The sequence below is a fragment of the Corvus brachyrhynchos genome, unplaced genomic scaffold (genome assembly GCF_000691975.1).
Source record: "Corvus brachyrhynchos isolate BGI_N302 unplaced genomic scaffold, ASM69197v1 scaffold14, whole genome shotgun sequence".
NCBI classification, from domain to species: Eukaryota; Metazoa; Chordata; class Aves; order Passeriformes; family Corvidae; genus Corvus; species Corvus brachyrhynchos.
Window position 1 is genome coordinate 9,902,397 of NW_008239110.1, and position 25,465 is coordinate 9,927,861.

At 36.6% G+C, this 25,465-nt stretch overlaps 1 protein-coding gene across 3 annotated transcripts in view; it reads right to left on the reverse strand.

Annotated features, from left to right (window-relative positions):
- HS3ST5 (heparan sulfate-glucosamine 3-sulfotransferase 5) overlaps positions 1-25,465 on the reverse strand; it is a 194,195-nt gene that overhangs the window by 114,660 nt on the left and 54,070 nt on the right. The window contains exon 1 of one of the 3 annotated variants that reach the window (XM_017739750.1): positions 14,276-14,396. The exons of the other annotated variants lie outside the window; for them this stretch is intronic. The gene's annotated coding sequence lies outside the window, so the exon portion shown is untranslated. Of the gene's footprint in view, positions 1-14,275; positions 14,397-25,465 lie in introns of those variants that run through there. 3 annotated transcript variants of the gene reach the window in all.

A 25,465-nucleotide genomic window follows, 5' to 3' on the forward strand; every position in this document is an offset into this window, starting at 1 on the left:
AGTGGCCACTTTGAATGAGGCACAGATGAGCAGTACAAGAGCTGGGATCGGGTAAGCCAGTTCACTGTACTTGAGGTACTCTATGTTAAAGAGCCTGGGGACTAGTTTTATTCCTACTAGTCCTTTCACTCCTGAACTAGAGATCATAGCCTGAACAGCAGGAAGTTCTTCAACCTTGTAGACTTGGGTGAAGGGCCTGATCTTCACAGAGGGAATCACACAAAGGAAATATATCAAAATAACCTTAACAGGACAGTGATCTGCATGAATGATGCTCTGTCAAAAGAAGAATCTAACTTAAAAACTGGATACAGCAGGTGGTAGAAAGCAGAAAAAAGAATAAAAAACCAGTGCTGTAGTCAGTAAATCATTCTACAATGGTTTCTTAGCCGTGCTCTACATGACGTATTGTGCCGTGTAACTATTTCTGTGATGGAAGGGATTTCTTCCTCTGAAATTGTTTTACGTCTCCAGCTGCTAATGGGTCTGAAGTACTACCACTCTATGCAGTTCATTAAACCCTATGGGAATAAGCCTGGATAAGCTAGATTTAACTGATGACATAACAACACATGCTGCTGAAATATTTAGGCATAATTTCAGTTATTGCATACTGGCCTTTTTTGGCTTCCTAGCACAGTTGAAGTGCTGCAACTGCTGAGTGTGAACAAGACCATTTTCTCAGATCATTTTAGAAGAGTGTCAGTTCCTTAGAGAATGTCATTTTGATATAAATAAAAGTATTCTACTAAAAGCTGCTAAGCTAAAGATAGATATAAGTATAACCAAGAAAAACATAGTATTACCAAGAGCACGGCCTATGAGGATTCCTGAAGGCAAATAAATAAATTCCCATTAAAAGTATCATGCTGTCAGATGTTTGTATATGGAGTAGGATTCAACTCATATGAACAAAAAGTTAAACAACAAAATTCAATGGGAATCCCTCTGCAGCCACTGGAGACATGCATTTCCCTGGGGTGATCCATTCCTTCCCAAGGTAGTATTGCACAGTGTCTTTGTGTTTTCTATCACAAAGGGCTTTCTACTTGCAGTTCTATAGCCTGTCTTTCACTTGCAGCTCAATTCTCTCATTGAAGTCACAACAGAAGTGTTTTCCCATTTCTTATGACAATATTTTCTTGTTCTTGCAGGAATGACCACCAGCAGTGTGAGAGTCACCCTTCTCCATCCTTTCCCCACATTTTGGTTACTCAGTGGACCAAATGGCATGCATGCAGACAGCCTAACTGGTTGCAGCACCTCCTCCCAAAGTGTGCTTCCATCAGCACTTCACAACATTATGCCTGTAAAAGCTGTCAGTTTGAGCACGTCTTGAAGACACCCATATAGGTACTGCTGAAGTTTGTGTGCATGTGTGCTGGTAAAACACCTGCTGCTGATGGAAGCAGAACCTGAGGGTGCTCAGCTGTGGATCTTGTCACTTCTCTCCCACTGATGGCCACCAGGGAAATTTTTCATTTTCCCTTTTCTCTCTCTGTTGGTTTTATCTTTGCCCAAAAGCTACTTTGACTGCCCATGTATGCCACCAGCTATAGAGCCTGCTGATAAATCTCTGTGCATGTGAATCTGTCTCCTTTGTGCCAGAATAGGTGACTGATATCTTTTAAGCACCTAATTTTCTGACAGCTGGAGTTAGGTCAAACAAATCCCACCCTCAGGCAGTGCTAAGATGGAGGGAGTTGGCAGGAGCCTTTTCCTAACATCTGACTTTTAAGTACTTATGTGCAGAGTCCTGAAGACTGTGAGCAATACACAGTAGCAATAGGACTATAGCTTATGCTGATATAACTTAATTATTCATGCTCAGTCTTTCCAATATTTCCCACAGCTTCCGTTCTGTTTGAAAGTAAGCCTCAGCCTCACAAGCACTTTTAAGTATGTGGTAACATTAATAGACCATAATCACAGAAGAATTGGAACTGTGAGAAGTAAACTCTCTAGTTTAGTACTTGCAACTCAAGACTCACAAGTTGCTTTGATCAATATAAAGGTAATTAACTGGAACATGAAAAAGAAATAAATAAAAAAAATTAATGAAAAACTAAGCTATTATTTAGACAAAAAAACCCAGGATATGCAAAAGAATGTGGAATACTTAATTCCATTTCTTTGTGTGTTTTTATTATCAATTGTCATCACTAAGAAGATTCACAATGGGAGCATCATCCCAATTTTTAATCACTTTAAATATAGATTTGTGAAGCATCACACAATTACCTTTTATTCTCCCTTTTCTCCCGTAAGAATGATAGAAAAAGAGCTGTTTTTAAAATAGCATGCTGCAATAGATAATGGCCAAGTATTTATAAAATATTAACTGTTAGTGAGACTCCTCAGAATAATGAATTGTTACTCATTATCTAATGAAAATGAAGCCAATTCAAAGCACTCACTGTTGCAAAAATACACAGCACAGGGTACAGGTTGTAACGAGAAACATAATATCTTTAAAAGAATAAGAAAGAAATGTGAAATACAAAAAGTTCCCATTTGAGTACACAAAACACAAAGGCCTTCCGTTAGGGCATTCTGAGAGGCCTGACCCACCAGCCTTCCAAACCAGGCAGACAGTGAGAAACAGCAGGGCAAATTAGGAACACACAGACATAGTTATGTAGTTTCTGGAGCAGAGCTGATTCATATTCAGCCTAAGAGAAGCCTAGGGAAAAAGCTAGCCTGGCAGAAGTAGTCTGTTAAAACATTTGCTTACTCATTTTGCTATTAGATGTAATCCATAATTCAGCATTAAATAGTTTGTTCCAGATAATTCAATGTTGAGAGTGCTCTTAACTTTTTGTGAGTCCCCTAATGTGCTTTTCTTAAAGAACTAGCTTCTAGAAGTTATTTTTACTTAATTGTTGAGTTATAATTGTTAAGCCTATTTCTGGCCTCAGTAGCTGTGCTAGATTTTTAAAATACTATCAGAGGATATAAAACCAGAAGCCAAATTAAAATAAGTGCAAGTGTTGTTGGCTTGTTTTGACTTATTTTTACATTGTGATTTTGAGCAGCAAAGATTAAGCACATGCTTATATGTTTTCCTAAACTTGAGTTGATACCTGTTCCAAAGGAGGAAAGAGAACTGGAGTGAATAGGAGGCAGGTAGGACCTAAGGCTTGAAAACTAAGGGCTTTCTGGGACTTGGGGCTTGGTCTGTCTTTTGTACAGGCTAATTCAGATTCTACTTAGCTAAAACACAACTCAGTCACATATTAATTTATTCAAGTTGTTCAAAAGTAATTAGTGAACAAGTCAAGAAATAAAATTAATCAATGTTACAATATAGATGTGTCTGAAAAAAAAAAGCTACAAAGTATATAAGGAAAAAGTAGCCTTCATTTATATTAACGAAAACTCACTTCACATAAATAGTAAATGTCAGTTAAAGCCAAGGGAAATATGCACCATGTTCAACAGTATTAAAACTGACATAACATGAATGATTGTCAAAAACTGATGGGATCTGGCAATGTTAAGAAATATTAAATAGGCAAGAGGTTTTTATACTGTTTTACCATTTTTGACAGTTAATATACCTAGAAAAAAGGTTCATTTATAGTTTTAAATGCAACCTATTCAATTTTGTTTCATATTCTCTGAGACACTTGAGCAGCTATGAAAAGATAATTTGGGCTCAAATAAAGGCTTTTGTAATTGCTGTCAACTTGGCCGAATACTGTTTTGAGCAATCTGGACAAGAAATTTGACAGTATACTTAGTTCAACACAAAATTAATAAAGGCAACTGAAAGCAAAAGCTGCTTCTTACAGGGGGAGGGAAAGTGAAGGAACCTGCTATTTCCACACATTTTTTTCATCGTTCTCTCCTGTTAAGGACTAAAATCCATTCATTTTGATCTACAAGTTTCATTTGCATGAATGGGTACCTCCAGGAATTAACCTGTGTCTGAAATACCAGATTTTAAAATGAAAAACAAAGTCTTTGACACTGAGTCATTTACTGACTTGGGGTTATGTGAACACAGCATTTGCATGTTGTTCTCTTCCATGTATTGTGTGGAAAAACGCCGACATGTATATTTAATAAAATATTGTTGATTGTTTCTTCCTGTTTTAGCCAAGTGACACAGTTTTTGTTTCCCAAAAACAATCCTGCTTCTTTATTCCACCATCCCCCATCTTCCTCTCACTTGCTAATTTCTATTCTACAAGATCAATGGCGCTCAGGAGGGAAACAGTGGCACCAAAATTCCAATTCTGTGTCTTAAATTAGTTGATATAAATTTGTTTTACTGTTTGAACCAACATTGCCTTAGTATTTATGGAAGATAATGATATATCTATCTGAAAAAGGACCTGTGACCTACATAAAAGAGGATTAGAACCAAAAAGTCAAAATCCCCACACTTTGCCTCCCTTGTAGAATATAGAAATTTTGGAAGATGATAAAAAATTAAAATATTATGTTAACCACAGAAACTTTTAGCAAGAGGGAGATATTTGGAAAATGTTGCTTTATTGTCTGAATCTGCATAGGAACTTCAAAACACAAACTCTCAAGAATATGCACTATAAATATACACACTGGAATGAAAAAAAAGGAATTGAAATCCATAAGACCATTCAGATGCACTGCTTCTGTTGTCAGCATTAATGATTTTTCCTTTCTTCCCTAAGTGTTGATTGCTAACACTGTAGAGCATCAGAGGCTTCCATCAATGTGATGAAAGAAGCTATTCCAAGACCCAAATCTTACTTTGCCCCATTCAGAGTTGTATCTACAAGATCACATTCTTCAAATTAAGTGTTTTCCAATAACTTTTACATTATAATAATTTTCCAAAACACTACAGTCTGAGCACCAACAACCCTTAAAAGGAAAACAAATATAATTAGATCATTTTGAAAACACACACACACACAAAAATGATTCACAAAAACCACAGACATTGAAGAGGTAAAGAAAAGGTAAAGTCAAAGCATCAGGAGTTGTAAGAATGTGAACAGAGCATCTCACATCAAAGATATATTTGTGTAGTGTTCTGCTGCTGCACTCATACATGAGCCAAGACCTATGGGTCACACCCTCTGGGAGAGAGATGTGGTTGAGTCACTAAGGCAGGATGCAGAGCACCAGGTCTCCCTGTGCTATTCCAGTCCTGGTATACAGCCCTGAACAGAGCCATAGAGACATCTCAGCTCACCTGGGCTTGATGAATCTCAGCAGTTTTTGCTGAAAGAGCAGCTAAGTCTGCACTTTCCTTTGTGGCTTTTTCCATCCATTTTTGTCTGTCTGGAATATTTCAGCCAAATCTACTGGTGTTTAAGCCTTTGCTATCTGGATGACTAAATAGGACTGCCTAAAAACTAGAGAGTTTTATTTGGAACAGCATCTCTCTCATTTTGCAGCAAGGACACAGCACTGAAAACACCTTTTGCATTTCCAATTTCCCCCAAATTCCTTCCAGGAGGCCAGAAAAAGGAAGTGCTATCACAAATTACCATAGCACCTTGCATTTACATCACAAGAAACATAAAAATATTCCTCCAGAAAACATACCAGTGAACGCAAGAGTGTATAAGTAAATAAATAAATAAACATAAATGAACATTTTAAATAATAAACATTGCAAATAAATAAACTTTAAAAATAAACATTGTAAATAAACAGTGCAGCAAAGTTGGCAGACAGTTCTGAGGAGAGGTTGTGCTGTTGGGGTCTAAACTAATGAATTTTATCCCAGGTTTAATTAATAAATGTAGTTTGTATGGGAAGACAGGAAGCAAAAAAAGTGCTTTCAACATCACCTGTCTTAGAGATAAGAATTTTTAGGCAATGTGCTCTAATGGGGTCTGGTTTATATGTATCTCTTCAGTTATATAATGACAGCCTTTAGTTATCTGACTCACATCCTACCTCTCAGCGTTAGGTATGAATCAAAGCCAACCCTGGTCAGAACACATTACCCTTTGTCACTGGAACACCACCTAATGGAACAAGAATTATATAAACTCTCAGAGCTTTCGTTTTAGGCAGTTCCATTTTTTCTCTCAATGGCAAAAAAAAATAGTTTTGAAAAGTTGAAAGCAGAATTAATTATGAATTTACTTGTTCATGTAGAATAATCTGTCTTTAAAATAGCTCAGCATTGAAATTGCCTCAAAGGCAGAAACATCTGCTGTAGAGCAGAAGCACATACACCCTGGCTAAAAACAGAAACCTGAGATTTTACTGTTGATCAGCTTTGCTATTGCTTGTACTTAACATTGGTACCCAATTGCATTGCAAGCACTATAGAAGTTTAATGATTACCCTGAGTGGCACCTAAAACACAATATGCAGGAAGGATGAGTATGTGGAAGTAGAAAACCAATGTCAAAATGCATTCATGTAAAATGATACAGTCCTAAGAAACCTGCCCCTTCAGCACAAAAATCTCATGCATACATAGATCTCGGAAGGATTGTATTCAAGAAACAGATGGAAGTTCGCATATTTTTCAAAATGAAAAGTGAAGCAATAGGAAATAGCCTGCAGAGAGCTAGACAGTCCAGATCGTTCACCAGTAGCTTACCATTCAGGAACTAGGAGGGCAGGGAAGGAAAATAAAAACCAAGAGTGAGCAAAATTTGTTCACCACAATAGGCTGTAGTATTTGACATGGGGATTACTTTTTCCTTTACAAGAAGGAAGGAAAGTTCATTGTGCTGGCGTGAGAGACACTAGCTGTGCAACTGAATAGTGCTTGCAGTAATGACTAATCAGCTAAAAGGAGCCTGCAGCAGGGAGTGAGTCTGTTATGCAGACTCTTGCCTTGGAACAGCAGCTGCGCTTATTTTGAGAGCGTAGAACTTTAGCAGAGCCTTTCATACCAATAGGAAAAGGCACAGGAGCAGGTAAACACACAAATACACCACCTAGGACCATTCCTTACTGCTTGGAGGTCAGTGGGTGACTGCGGGTCCCCAGGAAGCTTTGAAGCTCTGCCTAAATACTGCTCCGAGCCAGTAGCTACCAGCTTTGTTTTCACCATGAATGGAGCAGTGGGGACATGTTCTCCTCGTAGAGCCCTCTGATCCTCATGGTTTCTAACCCTGCTCACAGTAACACAGGGTGAAGGCAGCTTCACCAGGCAATAGCTCTTCTGTTGGATGGACTTGCTGGAAATTCATTGCTGTTTGATGTTCTAACCTCCTTCAGAAAGGTACCTGTTAGAAGCCTGTTACACCTTTCAGCACACATGCACAGGTGTGTTATAAACAGCTCCTGATTTTCTGGGATGTTTTCTGGAAGGCCCCAGAAAATGGAGAAAACATGGAGAACACAGAAGATGTGTATTGTAAGTACATATAATTAAAAAGTAGATGAGAAAACTTAGCAACACAGTAAATTTAGGGGAAATTTAAAAACACAGTTTTGACTGTGCACCACTGATATTCTAAGTGATGCAAAAATGGCCAGTGATGTTAAATGTACCACAGGTGAAGTGATGCTCTGTATTATAGTATAGAGCATCATTTCACCTGTGGTACAGTTAATTCCCAAGCTACATAACTTCCCTGTTCAAAAGCAAATTTATTGACTTTAAATTATTGGCTTACAGTAACATACCATAACATATCTTTTCTGATAGCTGTGAAGTATTAACTATCCTTCTTTCTCCCAGTACACAATAAAGAAAAGAAGAGAAAATAAAATAAAAAACCCCACTTATATACCTGAATATCAGTCTTATTTTGCCTCTGATAAACAGGAAAATCCATATAGAATTAGTCTTTTTGTGATGTGCACCTGAGAAGCAGACAGCAGAATTTTTTAGCATAATAACTCACTGTTAGATTTCCACTTTCCATGCACCAGTGACAGGGAAGAGAAGAAACAACATCTGTGCTTTCTAAATAGCTGCAAACTTATAAAAACCCTTCTAGAAATAAGGAAAGCCAAGGTCTCAGAAGGGCAGAGTAAAAAAGAGCTTGTCTGAAGCATTTTAACCACTGATTTAGGTCTGGCTGTGTGAACAGCTGACTCTATTAAATCAGATGAAATGACCACCAGTATGGTCCTAGCCCATCACTGGTTAAGAGGTTAAAGTGACTTGGGTGTCCCTGGCTCTTCAGCCTGCAGAAGAGCTCCACTACCTTTGAAAGGGGATGAATGCAGTACATGCAAGTGGAAATTAGTAGAGAATGGTCATACTTAGCAGAGAATTTATACAACCCACTGCGTGATGGATTGGAAATCAAGTTCAATTCAACTGCAACCATTTTGGAATTCAGAAAACCGTCCTGAGAAAAATCACTCAAAAAGGATTTAAGCAGCAGTCAAATAACAGGCTGTGGTACTGAGCTCATAATGGCAAAACAAACAGCATGGAGGAAACATACTGAAAAGCTAGAATAACTGAAAAGATGTGGTCACTGTTTTTCTCTTTTTCTCTCTTGTTTTTCCATTGCATCTTCTGGACAAAGAAAGCGGAATGCCCTAGCCAAGGAGTTCCCCTGTGTCATAGTTAGCTCAAGTGCTTTCCCCAAGTCCCACTGGTGTAAAGGAACATATTGGCAGGGAAGGGACATGGTTATACTGTTCTGGCAAACTCCATCTGGCATATATGTCCCAGGGGTGCTGCAGACAGCTGGCATTAGTTTTAACAGTCAGATTCAAACCTTTCTCTGGATCAATGTGTACAAATCAGACCTGTATCTCTGCTGCTGTGCTCCTGCACGAGGCAGGATTTTCCACAACTGGAAAACACTGAGTTTTATCTTATCTGTTCATTTTTAAACCTAAAATATTATCCACTGAAACACCAGTCACCCAGCAACATCTTCCCATTTTTTTGTCATTCTAGCAGAGAAAACTGGATTTAAGGCCCTTTAAAGGGGATCTATCTCAATCGGTCCTAATCTGCTGAAAAAGAAAACCATTGTAACTGCAGCTCAATCCCTACAAATGTGGGACATCCAACTGTCCTAACAAAAAGATCAAACCAGTTAAAATGAGCATCTTCTTCCACTGACAGTACTGAATATTGACAATAGACTGGATCAAATGTCCCTACAAGATTCTCCATAAACAAAATTTAGCTGTAATCATACCTGAAGAACCTGTGTGCTACCTTAAAAATTTAAACAAAGAAAAAATTTTAAAAAAGCTAAAGCTGTTACTTCCTTCTTTTTCCCAGATAACCTGAATGAGTACTTTAAAAATTTATTTAATTAATTTAATTATTTTAATTAATTTGATAATTTAAATACTTATCAATAGTAGACCAAGGAGTCCAATAATATGTATGAAAATAGGTGTTCATTGCTGACTGTATCATAATTCAAGAGTGTGGTGCAATACCACAGAAACAGGGCAACACAAATTGCTAAAAAGATTAATAAAAAAGATACCTATTACCTACTGCTGTGGAATTTTACTATCAGGAAGAAGTATAGCAGCCTAAAGACTTCTTTCACAGTCCTACATCAGGGACTAATAAACTGTTGCCCCAATATTGCAGACATTAATCCTTGAGAATGGTCCCATTGAAATTTAAAACCTCAAATGTTCTTTTTGCATTATGATAAAAAAGGTCTTTTTTTAGAAAAAAACAGTTTGAAATCATTCCAATATCTAAATCCATTGTAGGATGCTGCTTCCATGTGAGATTCATTCTAACAGAAGAGTATTCAAAAGCTGTCTTTTAAAGTTTAAAGAAAACCTTCATTTATGTAAAATTTGCTAATAGTATGAATAATGATGCAGAACTGGATAGCAAAAATACCTTTTAAAATAAGTGTTGTGTTTCCCTTCATGGTGTTTTAAGTGCCTATTATTCTCTTAACAGTTACATATCAGCACAGCACCAACTGAGTAATAATTCCAGTTCTTTGATGACTCAGCTGCTTAATCTGAAATTAGTGTCAAATGTTTATGTTCTAGTAACAAATAAGGGTTTGCTTGAGCAGGTTCTATGTGGCATCATATCCAAATGTGGCATTTCTATTACTTAACATTTTAAAATATGATCAAAAGGGTAATCGGTCTTGAAAAAAAACCCTGAAAACCCAAAATACTCCCTCTTCTCCAGTCCAATTCTTTCTTCCCTTATGGCTATGGGGGAAGCTGCTCAAGTTTGACCCTCTAATGAAACAAATAAAAGAATGAGATAAAATTTTAGAGCTATCTGCAGTAGCAAGACAAGGGAGATACAGATTTTTCATGGTGTGTTTCTTCCATTATCCATATACAAAATATTCTGGTTTATGTAACAGAACATTTTCTCCCTCTCTGAGATACTGCTTTGCGTGAGACACTTGAACTGCCCCTCAGCCACCAAAACAGTACTTCTCTGATATGTCCATCAGAACTTCATTGGAGAAACTGAGATTGAAGGGGGTGTGTGTGTGTAAACTTTAAAAACAGAGTGAGGGGAGAGAGAAAGGATGAGAGGCTGGCACAATGTAACCAAAAGCAGAAAAAGAAGTATCTTTCATTAAAATGATGTCAGAAGGTATCAAACTTGACTGAAGGCATTTCCTTCTTTGGATTGCAAAAGGCATTTGAAACAACCTTAACATTAGTTTATTTCATAGCATATATTCAGATAATCTCTCTGCACATCCCAGAGTTTCTCAGTTTTTTTCCCCCCATACAAATAAAGTCATTTTGACAGGACTAAGGTAGGCATTGCAACGCAAACAACTTAAATGTAACAGTTGTGATCAAAAGTCCCTTGACTTTGCTGGAAACATTTTCATTGACCTTGGTAAGCTTTGGCTGAGCTCTAAAGGAGATTATTAAAGTCTTTGATTCAAAATCTAACTAAAATGTGGAAGATTAAGACTTGTAAGGGACAGGTTTGTAGCTGCTGTAAATTTTCATAGCTCTATTGACTTTGAGAAAGTTTAAATAATTCATACTAGCAGATGATTTGCCTTCAAAATTCACAAACAACTTTCATTCCCCGTCTATTAATCTTCCACATTGTACCTATCACATTTTGGAGAGTAAATATGAATGCACGGTCAGTACTTTGACTTTTATTTTTTTATTATCAGCTCTTGGAAGATGAATAAGTTGTGTGCCCATTGATTTCCTGCTGCTCTGTATGTGGAGCGGATAATAAATCCATATCACATCAAGTGTGCTTTAGAAAAAAACGTACTCTGGATTTTAGAGCACATAATTAGGTCAAAAAGGCAGCCTGGATAGCTGGCTTGTCTGGAATCAAAGAGAGTATCTGGAAACAAATTGAATATAGCTTGTAGACATTTTCATTGACACGATGGCTGAGAATTTCAAATTTGTATGTAGTAAATCCATAGGTAGAAAAGAAAGTAATTTGGAGATCTTTTTTTTTTTTGAGAGACAAAACTCAAAACTTTTGATTTCTGAGTTATTGTGGTAGGAAACAAAGAGTTCTTTTTTTCTCTACAGAGAAGAAAGATTTGAGTGTGCTAGAAAAAAAAAATTATGAAGTTGGGAAGCATGCAGGTTTTTACCAGAATCATAAAATAGCTTAGATTTAAAAAGACCTATGGAGGTCACCTGGTTCGACTCCCTGCTCAAAGCAGGGCCACTGTTAGATTTAGTCTTTGAATTTAGATCATGTTACTGAGGGTAATATGGTGTCAGGTTTTAAATATCACCAGAGAAGAATCATCTCCCAGCTTCCCTGGGCAGTCTTTTAGCAGGTTTGACCCTTGCTACTGTGAATGGATCAAAAAATGGTTTTCACAGTATTTAACTGAAATATCAATTATTATAACTCATGCCCTTTTGTTTTGCACCTATCAGAGGAGCCTGGCTCTACCTTTCCTTCCATCAGCCTTCCCATACACCTCATGTGCTTCATCCCCTTTATCATTTTGGTGGCCATCCTCTGGACTTGCTCTACCATGTCAACATCTTTCATGTATTGGGGGCCCCAAACTGGACACCTTTCTCCAGATGAAGCCTCACAAGCACCAACATGAGGGACATGGTCACTTTACCTGAATGACTGCAAATAACTTGGTAATACAGTTCAGCCAGTAGTTCACCTCCATTGCTGCAACAGCACACAGCTGACTCAAGTAGCACATTGCTGACCACCCTCAGATATAGCCCAGGGCCAATTTTTTAAGTGTCAGGGACAGAATTTTAGGATGCCCCTTCCATGTTCGTTAGATATGGCTGAGTAAAGTCTTCCCAGGTTCCAGTTTGCCCTCTATTCAGACTTTCTGCTTGTGGGGGGGCTGTTGCTTCAAAGAAAAGGTGAAAAGAAGTCTATTACTGAGTTTGCTTAGCTGCTGTTTTAGCTGTTATTGTGAATGTTAAAAAAAAGATGGGTGTGGAAATGCCCTTGAGATACAAGTATGTTTTAAAGGATGTGGAAGGTTAGACATTAAAGCAACTGTGGATTATTAATTGTGCAATAAATTGTTTTCTTATCCACCATATGGGTCATGAGGTTTCTCAAAGGGATAGGGAAAAGGAAATATATTGTCAGTAATATGTGCAGGATACTTGTACAGGCCCTGGAACTTGGATGAGCTCTGATAATAAAAAAGAAACAAATTGGAAATACAGATTGCACCACACCTGTCCATGCCACGTAAGGCTAATTAATTAAAAAGATTTTTTTCATTGCTCTTAAGTGTTCATTTAGCATCTAACACTGAGTTCTTCCACCTCTCTATGGTGAGATAAAAACATTTCTTTCAGATGGGAGTGCTGCTTCTGTTATCTGTGCCTTCGTCACCTTGAGACAAGGCTGCCAAAACACAGCCTGTGTGAAATCACATATTTGTGAGATCATTTTGAAACTAAAGCAAGTTATGAATGTCATTTCCTGAATATTATGGGACAAATCCTATTGGGAACACACAATTATAACAGTTCAAAAGATACACTGGCTGTTAATTTAAGAGATGCATTTGAACTTATAATGTCCTTATTATTTGGATCCAGGCAAACAGTCTTTTTCTCTATAAACTGGGAGTAGATCTAGGACTGAGTTATAACTCAGCATCGTTTGTATTTAGAACTTCTCAGTCTTGGACTCAGTATTCAGTTTTGGTTTTTTACCCCACAAAATTATGTAGTTTTTTAAACTGTGGAAATATGATCAAAGACACAATTTATGGCAGACATAGAAAATTTTTTAGCAAGCCAATCTGTTCAATGTGGAGATGACATATGCAACTGCCTTCTAAATTTTTCAAATACTTAATTACTTAAAAAAGGATCTTTCTTTATAAATCTTTAAACTTTGTTAGATTCTAAATGACAATGAGAGTGATCTAGTCAAGTCAGAAACGCCTCTGGTTTACACACTTACAAACATTTACAAAGCTATGGCTTGTAGACCTGCAGGTAGATAAAATATTAGTCAATAGTGGAAAGCAGGGTGAAATTCATAACCTGAAGTTCATTGAACTTCTCATTTCAAGTCCTTGAAGCCATCTGTTTCAAGAGGCTTTAGACTGGTCTTATAGAAGAAGTTGTTTCTAAGGAACAAACCTTTGCACTGAGATATTTGTGAAGTGAAATGGTGCATTTAAGAAGTGCATTGTGTGCATCATCTTTCTAATGTGTCCCAGCCATCTGAGCTATGATAAATAGCACCGAAGACTATCTATGATATTATTTCCTTTGTGGGAATATTTTAGTATTACTAGAATCACTTTGGGCTCTCCATGCATAAAGGTCACTGTTACAGACGAGTCTCAGGGAACAAGCACCCCTCCTGACGACTCCCAGCAGGCAGCTCCTCAAAGGACAGGGAAAAGAATGGAAAGTAAAGCACTTTGACTCCAACAGGCTACTCTTTACATAGATATAAATTATTAAGCTGGAGGTGGCCCTTGAGAATTGGAAGATTATAATTATAACCTGTCAGAGGAGCCTGGCTCTACCTTTCCTTCCATCAGCCTTTCCATACACCTCATGTTCTTCATCCCCTTGATCATTTTGGTGGCCATCCTCTGGACTTGCTCTACCATGTCAACATCTTTCATGTATTGGGGGCCCCAAAATGGACACCTTTCTCCAGATGAAGCTCCCACTGTTTCACTTCCCACAGAAGAAAGAAGAGATGTCAATGAATCTCATTATCATGACCCATGAAAATTTTTACTGCATTAATCTTTACCTGGACACCTTTTAGAAATACAACTACATTGCAGACAATTTTATAAAAATCAAGTACTACAGTAGCTAAAAGAAATCTTTCATAAGACAGCCCAAATCTAGCCTATTTTACAAACTTTCTAATCTCAAGACAATGTATTATATAAAAATTTTAAACAGAATTACTTACCTTCTAAGTCTTTTGTTCCTGGTTTTATTGTGTGACCCCTCTCTTAATGCAAGTACACAGCAATTAAGCATCAGCATTTTCCATTCTGCTTATCTGACAACAACACACCTGGTCTAAAATCTGTAAACCCAGTCACTCACCCCCCTCACTGTCTCGCCTGAGCTGAGTCACGAGAATTCAAACTTGTCTTTTTTTTGCATCAGCGGCAGATGGACGATATTGATGGAAACAAACAGCTGCTGATTTGTCACTGACCCCAGGGAGAATACACAGAAATTTGATTCAGTCTCTATAGTCTCTTGTCTCCTGACTCTGAAACCTTGTTAAAGGTTTGCACAGATGCGTACTACATAATCTCTAGGGTAGGGCATGAGCTTGTAAGATAATTTTTGAGATGTTCCAAGTTTCGGCCAAAGATTAAATATACCAGGGAGATCTGTTCTTAAACTTCAAATCAGTAATTAGTGTTGTTGTTTATAAACATTCCATGCATGGTGTTCTCTAAAAGAGCAGAAGGGAAAGCTACAGAAACAGAAACTGACTAAGCTGAACACACTATCTATGGCACTCGGCTTTATAATACTGGGGATCTCTGAGCCCTCAGTAAAATGTGTGGATATTGAGATTCTCTAGTACAAGGTCCAGGACTTTGATGCTTTGTTGCTTATTTTTATCCTCTTTATTTAGCTTTTGTTTGTTTGTTTGTGTTTTTGTTTGGTTGTTTTGGTTTTGTTAATTCTATTTTACAGTTTGGGATGCCTTAGTAGTAAGCACATGTTCTAATAATAGGCTGTTTCCAATAACATTTTAAAATATAAAACTTCACTTTTTAGTATTTTCCAAGCTGCTTTAAGCGTAACTTCAGATGAAATAAGGAACTGCTTTCTCCTGTTGGAGACTGATACATAGACCAGCACCATATATTAGACCAGTAATATTTGACCTCTTAATTTATGCCTTACTCAGTATTCTCTGGTTTGATGCCTTTCTAAGCTGTGAGATTTTCACTTTTCCAACAGATCTCTCAACACCAAAAATTCGATTTACCCACGAAACACACATACTAACAAATACAGCCCTTGGAGTGTAGAATCCAACAGAATTTATTTCAAGTCACACCAGGTACGGTTGAAAAATGCCAATTATTTAATGTGAAAACTTTGAACATTGCTTTTCCTTCAAAATATGACTGGATAATCTATCTGTATTTAAAGACCAATAGGGTAAAACTCTTCCTATGGTGTGGGGAGGACAGGTGGCTAGATGTAATTACATACACAACTTTACAAAAAACAGAATACTTAAAAGCTTTAGATTTCCATTCCTTCAATGATTAAGAAACAAAAATATTGATCAGAGTAACAGAGATCACTCTTCACAGAGAGCACCAACTGCTGTTCATGGTCTCAGCAGAAATCAAGGATCTACAACAATCTCTGCAATACACCGTTTCCTCTACTCTCTTTCACAGGAAGAAAAGTGCAATTTGCTTCAGAATTAGTGACTCCTTGTTCATAACTGTTGTATTGCTTTCTATTCCATGTAGAAGTGAAATATGCCCAGATAATTTACGTGAATGTACTATGAATCCTAAATACCAACAGTTGCAAAAAAGACTTTGTTGATGTAATTGTAGGTATCTTGTAGAAACTAAATTGCCAAAAAAATCAATGAGTAATTTTCCAGATATAACTAGAAAACTGAAATGTATGCTCTGACCAACAGACTGCATTTTGACCATGCAGTGGATTTTAAATAAAAGATTAAAAGTTTAATATTCTTTTATCGGTGATCCTGTCAGAGGAGAAGAATGCTGTAGAAGAATAGAAGACAGAATTCTTCCTTTAGTCAATACTTGCCAAAAAATGAGATAACACAGTGCGAAGCAGACAGCAAAATATGGTTTACCCTTTTACAAACTAAAATAAATGCTTATTGTTTTAGACTACAGGGAATATAATTTAAATCTCATTTGTACATAGCAAATTAAATAAGTTCTAACAAGTGAACAGGATGAACAGGAAAGTCAGATATTTTCTCATGGGATTTACCTTACTTTTCTGTTCCATTTTTCACTGATAGTCCTTGTGATATAACCATAACACAGAACAATCTGTCTTTCACATGCCACTGTGAATTTTAACATTTTCATTTAATTTCATGATTAATTTCAATGTTAGCTATGAGTTTGATAAGCAGGTAGTGGTAGAATAAATACAGATTTCTAATGAGTATACAATTGACAAATACATTAAAAAAGGCATTACAGTTTTGTTTCCTTGCTTGTTTTACCTAAGAACAATGTTTGTAAAGTTAAATTTTAAAAAAAGTGTACCTCCAATGAATCATCCCAGAGTTATCTTTCAGATGATGAAAGAAATTTTCTGCTGCCACCAATACATTGGCTCAACTTATTATCCTGACTTGTACTTTATGTCATCAGAGGTACCAAGCTATTATAGAAATGACTTTAGAGAGCAGGCTGAAAAAAAGGAGTGGGGGAACTTTGTCAGGTTTTGATGCCTCTGGACTTTGACTGCATCTACAACAAATCAATTACATGGTCCAGTACGGATCTAAAGTCTGAAAAGACTTGATTTAAACTACTTACATCTCATCTCTGGAGAATGGGATGTGAATCTGATTCACAAAAAAAAGGAGAGTGAGTGATTTTCCTGTGAAACATATTACAGGCCACCTGAGTTTGGAACTATATTCTTTTAGACAAGTCCCATATGGAAGCAGATATCTTTGATACTGGACAAGAAAAGTGATGTTGCAACTGTTCCAAGGAAAAAAGAATTCAATATTTGGGATTACTCTGTCCCAGTATACACAAGCACTAAAAATTTTCACACCAATACATCCAATTCAAAGTATGTCTAGCTTGTTTGATGGGATCAGCTTGATTAAAGAAGACAGAAGTTTCCAATTCTAATTCAGGTGTTTTGGAGGAATGCAATTCACCTCAGTTACATATTCAAAGACATCAATATATGTGTGACAAAGCAAATGAACATTTATCCTATGCCCTCAATTTAAATTGGACATTTAAAATTATGTAAATAATACTCAAACTAACTTTATCTAGATTTTTTAAAATCTGACATGAATTTAGAAATAATTCTTTTTTTTTAATATTACATTTACAAAATGTTTATTTTATATCCTTCAATCAAAAGCAAACCGAAATATCTAAATGTGCTTATATGTTTATTGTAAGTTTATTATGACTTTATAGGAAAAACCTCATTTTTTAAAACATCATGTGAGATCATGTCGTAAACTTTACTAAATCATTTCCCCACTGTTCTGCAAGAACAAAATTAAATAAAGTCTCTTCTTCAGAAAAGTGTGCTGATTTCTGCTCATCTTTCTGTTGTCAGACTGGCATCATATTAGTCAATATATTTGTGACATTATTACAGTCTTTGGCCTTCCAAGAATTATCTACTAGTAAATTCTCTCTCCTTTTTAAGTAAATCTTCTGCTTGTCACCCTTATTACAAATACACTTAATAACTCTTTTTTTTTTCTGAGAGAGTGGTTTTTATGTTCTTCCTAGCTGTAGCTCTGTATACAGTATCTCTGTGGTCTTTGTTTTATTCCTACATTTTGTTGGTGGCAATCCAATCTATTTTTCTCTTTTGTTATTTTTTCTGCTTATATGGCAGTCAATAAACACCCTTGGATTTAGTCATATTGGTCCCTTTCTCTATTTCCATAAGAGTGGAACAATTTGGATCTGTACTTTTAAAATTACTTGTTGAAAACTGCCGGTTCTGCCTACCTCCCTTCCCCTTAAGCTTACTTCTCAAATCTCAGTGTTTGCCCACTGCCTGATCATTTGTTGTTTGTTATTCTGCTCTCTGGGCTCTTTTCTGAAAAGCTGTGAACTCTGTCAATTCACTGTCATTCTCATTAATGTTGTTTCCAGCCCTCATAGTACTAGTGAATATTTTCCTGTTGGCTGGAATCAGTCCAGAAAAATGTCTCTCTCAACTATCTTCTTGAAGATTCATACTGAAGTCTTCTCACAGACACATTCTTAGAAACTGCTGGACATCATATCCCTGCAGCACTCTCTACCTGCAGCCAAAACCCTCAACTGCCAGTGGGTAATTCTGCCATGTACTTATGAAAAATGCTCGCAAAAAGTTTTATCCATCTGGTCTGTATTGGGTCTGCAGTCTTCTAGGGATCTAAGTCTGAAGTCAATATGTGAAGTACTAGACAAGAAATATATATCCCTTGTTCCACTGTCTGTCCTTGGACAAATTAATCTTTTATTGCAATATTTATGCAATTTGAATTAAAAGGGGTAATTGGTATGTCTCTCATACCAATGACATCATATTTTATTCTTTTAATGTTCTTTTTAGCTCCTTTTCTTTATTCCTGTATTATCTGCCCTAGTATATTTTTGATTATGTTTGGCTTTCAGTAGACTGAACTATTATCATCCTTCATGATCCTCTTATGAATGCATTCTCATTAAATTTTTCCTTCTTGCATTTCATTCTTACCTTTGGGCTTCCATTCCTCAGGGCTCTCTGTCCTTTAACCTGTATACCTCTTTTCACAAGCTTTGTAAAAAGGTTCCTTTTTTCTTTTTCTTCCCTGCCCCACTGCTCTTGGGACTTCATCTCAGATAAGGCAAACTGAAGTCCCCTGAGGACACATCCAGTCTGCAGGTGTCTACATATCGTTAGATTATATACTGGATTTCACATATTTTCAACAGGTCTAGGTTTTTATGTCTCTTAATGTGGAAGCTCGTCACTTTCCCTTACAGGCTATTTCCATAAGTTAACTTGCCTCAGAAAACATTTTAGTTTTCTGCCCTGCTGCAATATTTGAGTTCTGAGATAAGATAAAATGCAATCACTTGTAGTTTTAATATACTCCGTAGTCAGAATGCCCTCATATTTTTACACACTAGACAACCACTTCAGCCACATTTACATGATTTTATGACCTTTAAATTTGATTATATTTGTATTTGTTTGACATTCTCACAGTCTTTTGAACTCTGAGATAATCTCAGCAATACATTTTATCGGAAGATTCAAAGTCAACTGAGTAGTCATTGGATCATCAATAAAAAAAAAATTAGTGTTACTAGGAGTACTGATTGTTTGAAATGCCAAAATATATGCATGTTCTAAAACTAGCACATGCAGTATGGTCATCATAAATTATGACGAGAATTCCCAGAAAATGTTGCAAAGTTTTGGCGTTTTTAATGTGATTTACCCATCCCTAATAAGATGCCAGCAATAAATACCACTCCAAAGATGGCATTTTTTATAAAGCATAGACCAAATTCTGAAGTCTTGACTTGGTTTGAAGGAGAAATACTGAGTTCAGAATCTAGTTCCTCAGTACATTTGTGATGTTAGATACAGTATACCTGTGAGACTTGTTGTATCACCTAACATTTTAAGACAAACTGGAGTGGGTATTACAAATTATCAGAACTAGAAAAGATTTTAAGATTTTTTAATTATGTAGATATTCTTAAATGTACTTTTAATTTTCAGGTTGTTGTGAGGGGCGTTTTTTATTTCATCTATAATGTAAAATATTTATAGAGACCCAGGACACCAAGCAGTTGGAATGAGTAAATTCAAACATACATTTGATTCAAATTAAATTATTTGCCTGTAAAAAATTATATCTTTCTCTACATGAGTCTTTATTTTGAGATAAGTTTGAAAATTCAGATATCAGAGAGAGTGTCTGACAGATTACATGGTACTTTTCATCAGAATCTTGTCCCAGCCCCACTGCTGGTAAAGTGAGCAGCAGACTCTGCTATACCTTTCTCAACAACTATGTGCAGTGCAGTGATTGACACTAGGAAAAGGCCACGTTCCTGAGTTAAATACAGAAGAAACAGACCAGGAACTTCTTGAAGACAGACCCTTAGTCTCAGAAAGATCTTCTTCTCTCATCCAGCATAGCAGAGTCTCATTGCAGATCTTGTCAGGGTAAGGTAAAATGGACTCTTTTGTAAGTAGCAACTTTTCTCTGTGCTACTACAAGGCGTATTAAACTAAAATGGAATAAGTAATATGAAATTGACTGTTATTTTTGCCAGTTTTCAATCTTGTTTCTATGTCCTCTGCTTTCATTACTTTATTTATTCTATTCAGAACTCCTTTTGGCTTTTAGTTTAAAATATCAAGGATCAACTTCTCTCAAAATTATAAACAGCACACTTCTTGTCATTCTTCATGAGTACATAAATTATTGAAGGGTCTCTGTCGTGGTGCAGCTTTCTAGTTTACTCTTATTTCTTACTAAAATTCATTGGCAATTGCAAATCATGTTTCTCTTTAATCTTCATTCTCTTCTCTCTTTCATACATGTGCAATGACATGTTGACATAAGATATATATATATAACACACATAAATCCTTTCTTGTACTTAGCTATTGCTATTACATTTTCTGATTCACTCTAATTGACATTCAAAAGAGCAGTCTAAAAAGATATGCTAAACACTGCATGAATCAGCTTTTAAAAGTGTTCACTGTACCCAAAACAATAACTGCTGTATATCATGCTGGGGGCTGGAAATGACAAATACTTTGTTATTGTTCTTTTTGTAGGCTCAGAATAATTAGCAGTTGATTAGACTTAAAAAGGAAGGTTCAGAGATTTCTTCTAGATACAGATAAGAAAAAAATATTAAAGGAATAGAGTATAATTCTAAAGGCCCTCTACAAACTATAGATGCTGCCTCGAACTTTGCATAAATCTGGTCCTGCATTAAGAAGAACCCAATCAGATTAGGCAGCAAAATAAAGAAAAAAGTATTTTAGCCAGTCTTTTATATACTGATACTCAGAAAACCTACTTAACTAAGAAAGTACATATGTTGTATTTCTGTTCAATATCTAAGGAAATTCATATTGTCACATGATTGGTGTTTTAAAGTATAAAATGTCAGATTAGAGGCAATATATCAGTACTCCTTGGCTGTGCAGATTAACTAGGAATCCACTTTTATTAGCAAGCAATCACAATGACTACAGTTGACTTGTTTCAACAGCCCTGTAGCAGCAACTAGGAAGAAGGGATCTTACTATTCTGCAACACTGAAAGAAACATTTCTCTTCAAATATACAATGAAGAGTAGCTTGAAAAAGAGACAGTGATGTACACTTGCATTGAGGGACAAATCTTAAAAATTTATGGATAGTCATTATAAACAAAACATTTTTTAGAAGGAATGTTCTTGCATCGATTAATGTTTTAGGACATATAATAATAATTAAGGCAATGGAACAATTTGTTGCTTTCAGGGGAAAATTCAGACTTTGAATTTAGTCAGAACAATATGACAATCCTAAGCAGAAGTGGACTTTGTTTCTGAAAGTTATAAGCTGACAGGGGGATGTTAAATGAGCAGTTCACTACGCGAAAATTGTGTTTCTTCCAGTATAAATCCTACTAGAAATAATACGGTAGAATATACAACTGGATTTGAAACTGATTTTCTTTTCTTACTACACGATGCAGTATTGCCGTAGAAAAATACAGCCTAAGTACAGATTCCTTTTTGTAAATTCAGCAAAAATGTCTTCACTATCAATATTTCAACAAGGTACACATTATTTTTAATCTTATCATATGTATAATCGGTCTTAAATAAGGCAATAACTCTGTAGGTTGAGCAAACTGTAATACCAATCTAATTTTAATAAAAACTTCAAAAGGGACAAATAGTAAATCAGTGACTATGGCTAGATATTGGTTTTCAAATGTACAGTCCACTTTTCTTGAGCTTGAAAACAAATGTGAAATATCAGCCACATAAATAATGATCATAACCTTTTACTGTTGAGGCTGCCAACATGAAGCTAAATAGTAAGAAGAAAAGAGACCTTAATTAATCATTCATGCAAGATTATCCTGTTATATGTATCCTCTGGTATATGCATTTGTTTCGTTTTGATTAAAATTAAGTAGTCTAAACACCTGGACAGAGGTTATGGTTCCAGATATTTAGGAATATATGAAAAAAACTTTAGAGAAATAGTGAAGAAAGAAGGCTAATATTCCACTAAAAAATGGAATTGAGGGGAAAGGAGGATTTCCAGATTTGGTCTCTGCAAATTACTCCTATTTTTAGCACAAAAAACTGTATAAAAGTTCCAGCATCAAAGTCCAGATCTACCCTGCTAAGGCATTCTTACAGTAAGATGCTTTAATAACACTCTAAGTGAGGTGTTTTTCTGGCACTTGTCCTTTCCTGATGGCTTGTGTTGTTTCTCCTCTCTCCAAACAGGTCTAACAGGATGAGGGAGGCCACCCACCTACCAAGACCACAAGTGGAGAACGAGGAGATGCTGACCTTTATCTCAGGGACAGACTTGGGCTCAAACTCAAATCTGTCACTGACTTCAGGGAAAGAAATAAGGCAAGGTTTGCCCCATATTTTTTTTCAAACATTGCTATATATGTCTTATATTCTATTTTTTTCTTTGGCTGTTTTGTGTTTTTGCCTGTTTTGCAGTTAGTTTGTTTCTGTTAGATTTAAGGAAAATGAAGTTCATTTTATTGATTAAAATAATGACCCTTTCTAGAATCCTTTTATTCCAGTGTGAGTACTTACTAACTGTGCTGAGTTTACTTGAATTCAATGGGTCTAGTCAAAAAAATGGGAATGGAGCATGACTGAATTATGCTGCAACCCCAGCAGTCACAGCTTTACAAATCCTGAGGTTTTGCTTGTGAAAAGCCATGCGGATAAGACACCATCCTTGGCACATGCTTTATTTAGCACAAGAAAGAACACCATCTTGATATTTCCTATGGTGTAAGGGACTTTAAAACCACTCTGATGGGACAAGCTACACACAGTGACAGTGAAGTTTCTTGCTCCTGTCTCCACCCATAGCACAGACTCAGCTGCACAAACAATTTGCTGAACCAGGGCAGCCCATTGACCCAGCAAAAAACGGGCAAGTGCATTTTTGCATAGTGGAAGCACTGGGAGGCTGGGGGCACACTAGAACTCATCCAAGGGAGGGGGCAAGACAAGTGGAAAAGGGGGCAAGGAGTAACTGAGGCTGGACAAAAGAGAGGGAAAACAGAGCAAGCAGATGGTTTGGGAACTGCACCTTTCATGATATCTATGCAGTTACATTGGTTCAGCTCCATCATCTTTCTGCCATCTTTCATCCATCATAATATGACCTCCTGACTACTTGCTATTTTAAATTCAACTTCTGATCGGGAACCCACTAGGAAAGCAAGTAAAGAGCTGATCTTGTGATGATGACCTGCAGACTGTAGTTTAACGTTAACTCTGCCATTTTTAACAGCCCAAACACGATTCGTCTTCTCTACGTTTAGCCATTCATTCTAGCTGCCCCTAGGAGATTTGTCTCCTCTCAGTTATGCTGATTTAGCTCTTCACATGGCTGACCTCTAAACTGGACTTGCAAAATGAAGCACTCAAAAAGTCTAGTCTTTAAATAAAAACATGCCATTTCATCAGTCTGATTTATAGTCAGGGCAAAAAACTGCAGAATTGGCATAAATAAATGTCAGGGCTCAAAGGGAGACAGGAATGCATGACCACTTGTGGGGAGGGAGGGAGGGAGGGAGACATCTAACATGTGATATTCTCCTGACAGAATAGGAGCATGAAGAAACTACTGGCTTAATTCAGGCATTAGTTTAGACTTGTGAATGGTGTGGACAGGCAGCAGATTAGACCGCTTAGGGAGGCTGTGTAGGCTTCTTTGGTGAAGGTTTCTAAGAACAGATTAGACATGAGCCTGTCAGGATGTGCACAGCTTATCTGAGCTTGGGAGTTTGGGTACTACAACTTTGTTTTCTACCGTTTGGTGGATTGCTCTGAAACATTGTCAATGTCTGGTTATATCTATATTCCCAGTATATCTTCAAAATTAAGAAAAAAGGGTTTTTTAATGTAGTTTTGCTGGAAGTAGCAAAAATGTGTTAGAATGTTGCATCTTTTTATGGATTCCATATCTTCATGAAGACTCCTTTTAGCAAAGGGATAATAAAGCCATTAAGCAAGAGCTACTTATTCTTAAAGCAAAAGGATCTAAAATGTTTTGAACTTGAATATCCACATTTATGTGTACTTGGCTTATGTCAATGTCAGTAGTATTGAATTGTGGAAACTCACTGTAATTAAGCAGGCAATTTGCTATAGGCTGTCAAACAGCAGCTTTACAGAGCTAAGTGCACTGCAATTATTAGGTGTGATACCGGGTGCTCATTCCAGGTGGCTTGGAGCTGAATTACAGGCTCAAAGTGGAGACAGACAGTTCTTGAGAAATCAAGGTACTTTGGAGACTCTCAGATATACATATTCGAAATACTCAAAATGAACACCGTAGGATAGGAGAGTCAGCCATTTCAATGTTTCATCTGGAGAGGTTTGAGCTAATTTGGATGTACACTCCACCTTTCACAGCTGTCATATAGGAGTTTATCAAGCAGATGAGAATGCCTTGTTGGAAAAGTTAATCCTTTTCCAGTTAGATTTTTTTCTCTAGAGACCAAATCTTTATTTAATCAATAATTTATTTATTTATTTAAACAGGACTTATTTAGACATGTGGAACAGAATGATGGTGCATCAGGGGATGTTCAGATTGGACATGAGAAAAAGGTTTTTCACTGAGAGGCTGGTCAGTCACTGGAACAGGCTCCCCAGGGAAGTCATGGTGAACGCCAGCCAGAGTCCAAGGAGCATCTTCAGGATGTTGTTACTCACATGGTTTAGTTTTAAGTAGTCCTTTGAGGACCAGTTAGTTGGACTCCATGATCCTAGCTGGATCCCTTCCAGCCTGAAATATTCTATCATTCTATGATTATCATACAAGTAAATCTGGCCTGGTCACTTGAGGCTGCCTTGCTTTCTTAAAACACAGTTTCAGGAGTGCTAGGTGTTTAGGAGTTATACATGAATGTCAAATCAGCCAACTATTTAAGTTTAGACTTTTTCCATATAAATGATGGATGTAATTTCATACCCTTTTAGATATTAAGAACATAAACACAAAAATAACTTGGATATTATTGATAAATTATGTGATGAAAAAGAAACACTTTCCAGATTTAAGAACTGCACAAGCATCCTCATGCTCCATATTTCTTATATCTTACCTAAAAGTACAGACTTTCACTTGCAGTATC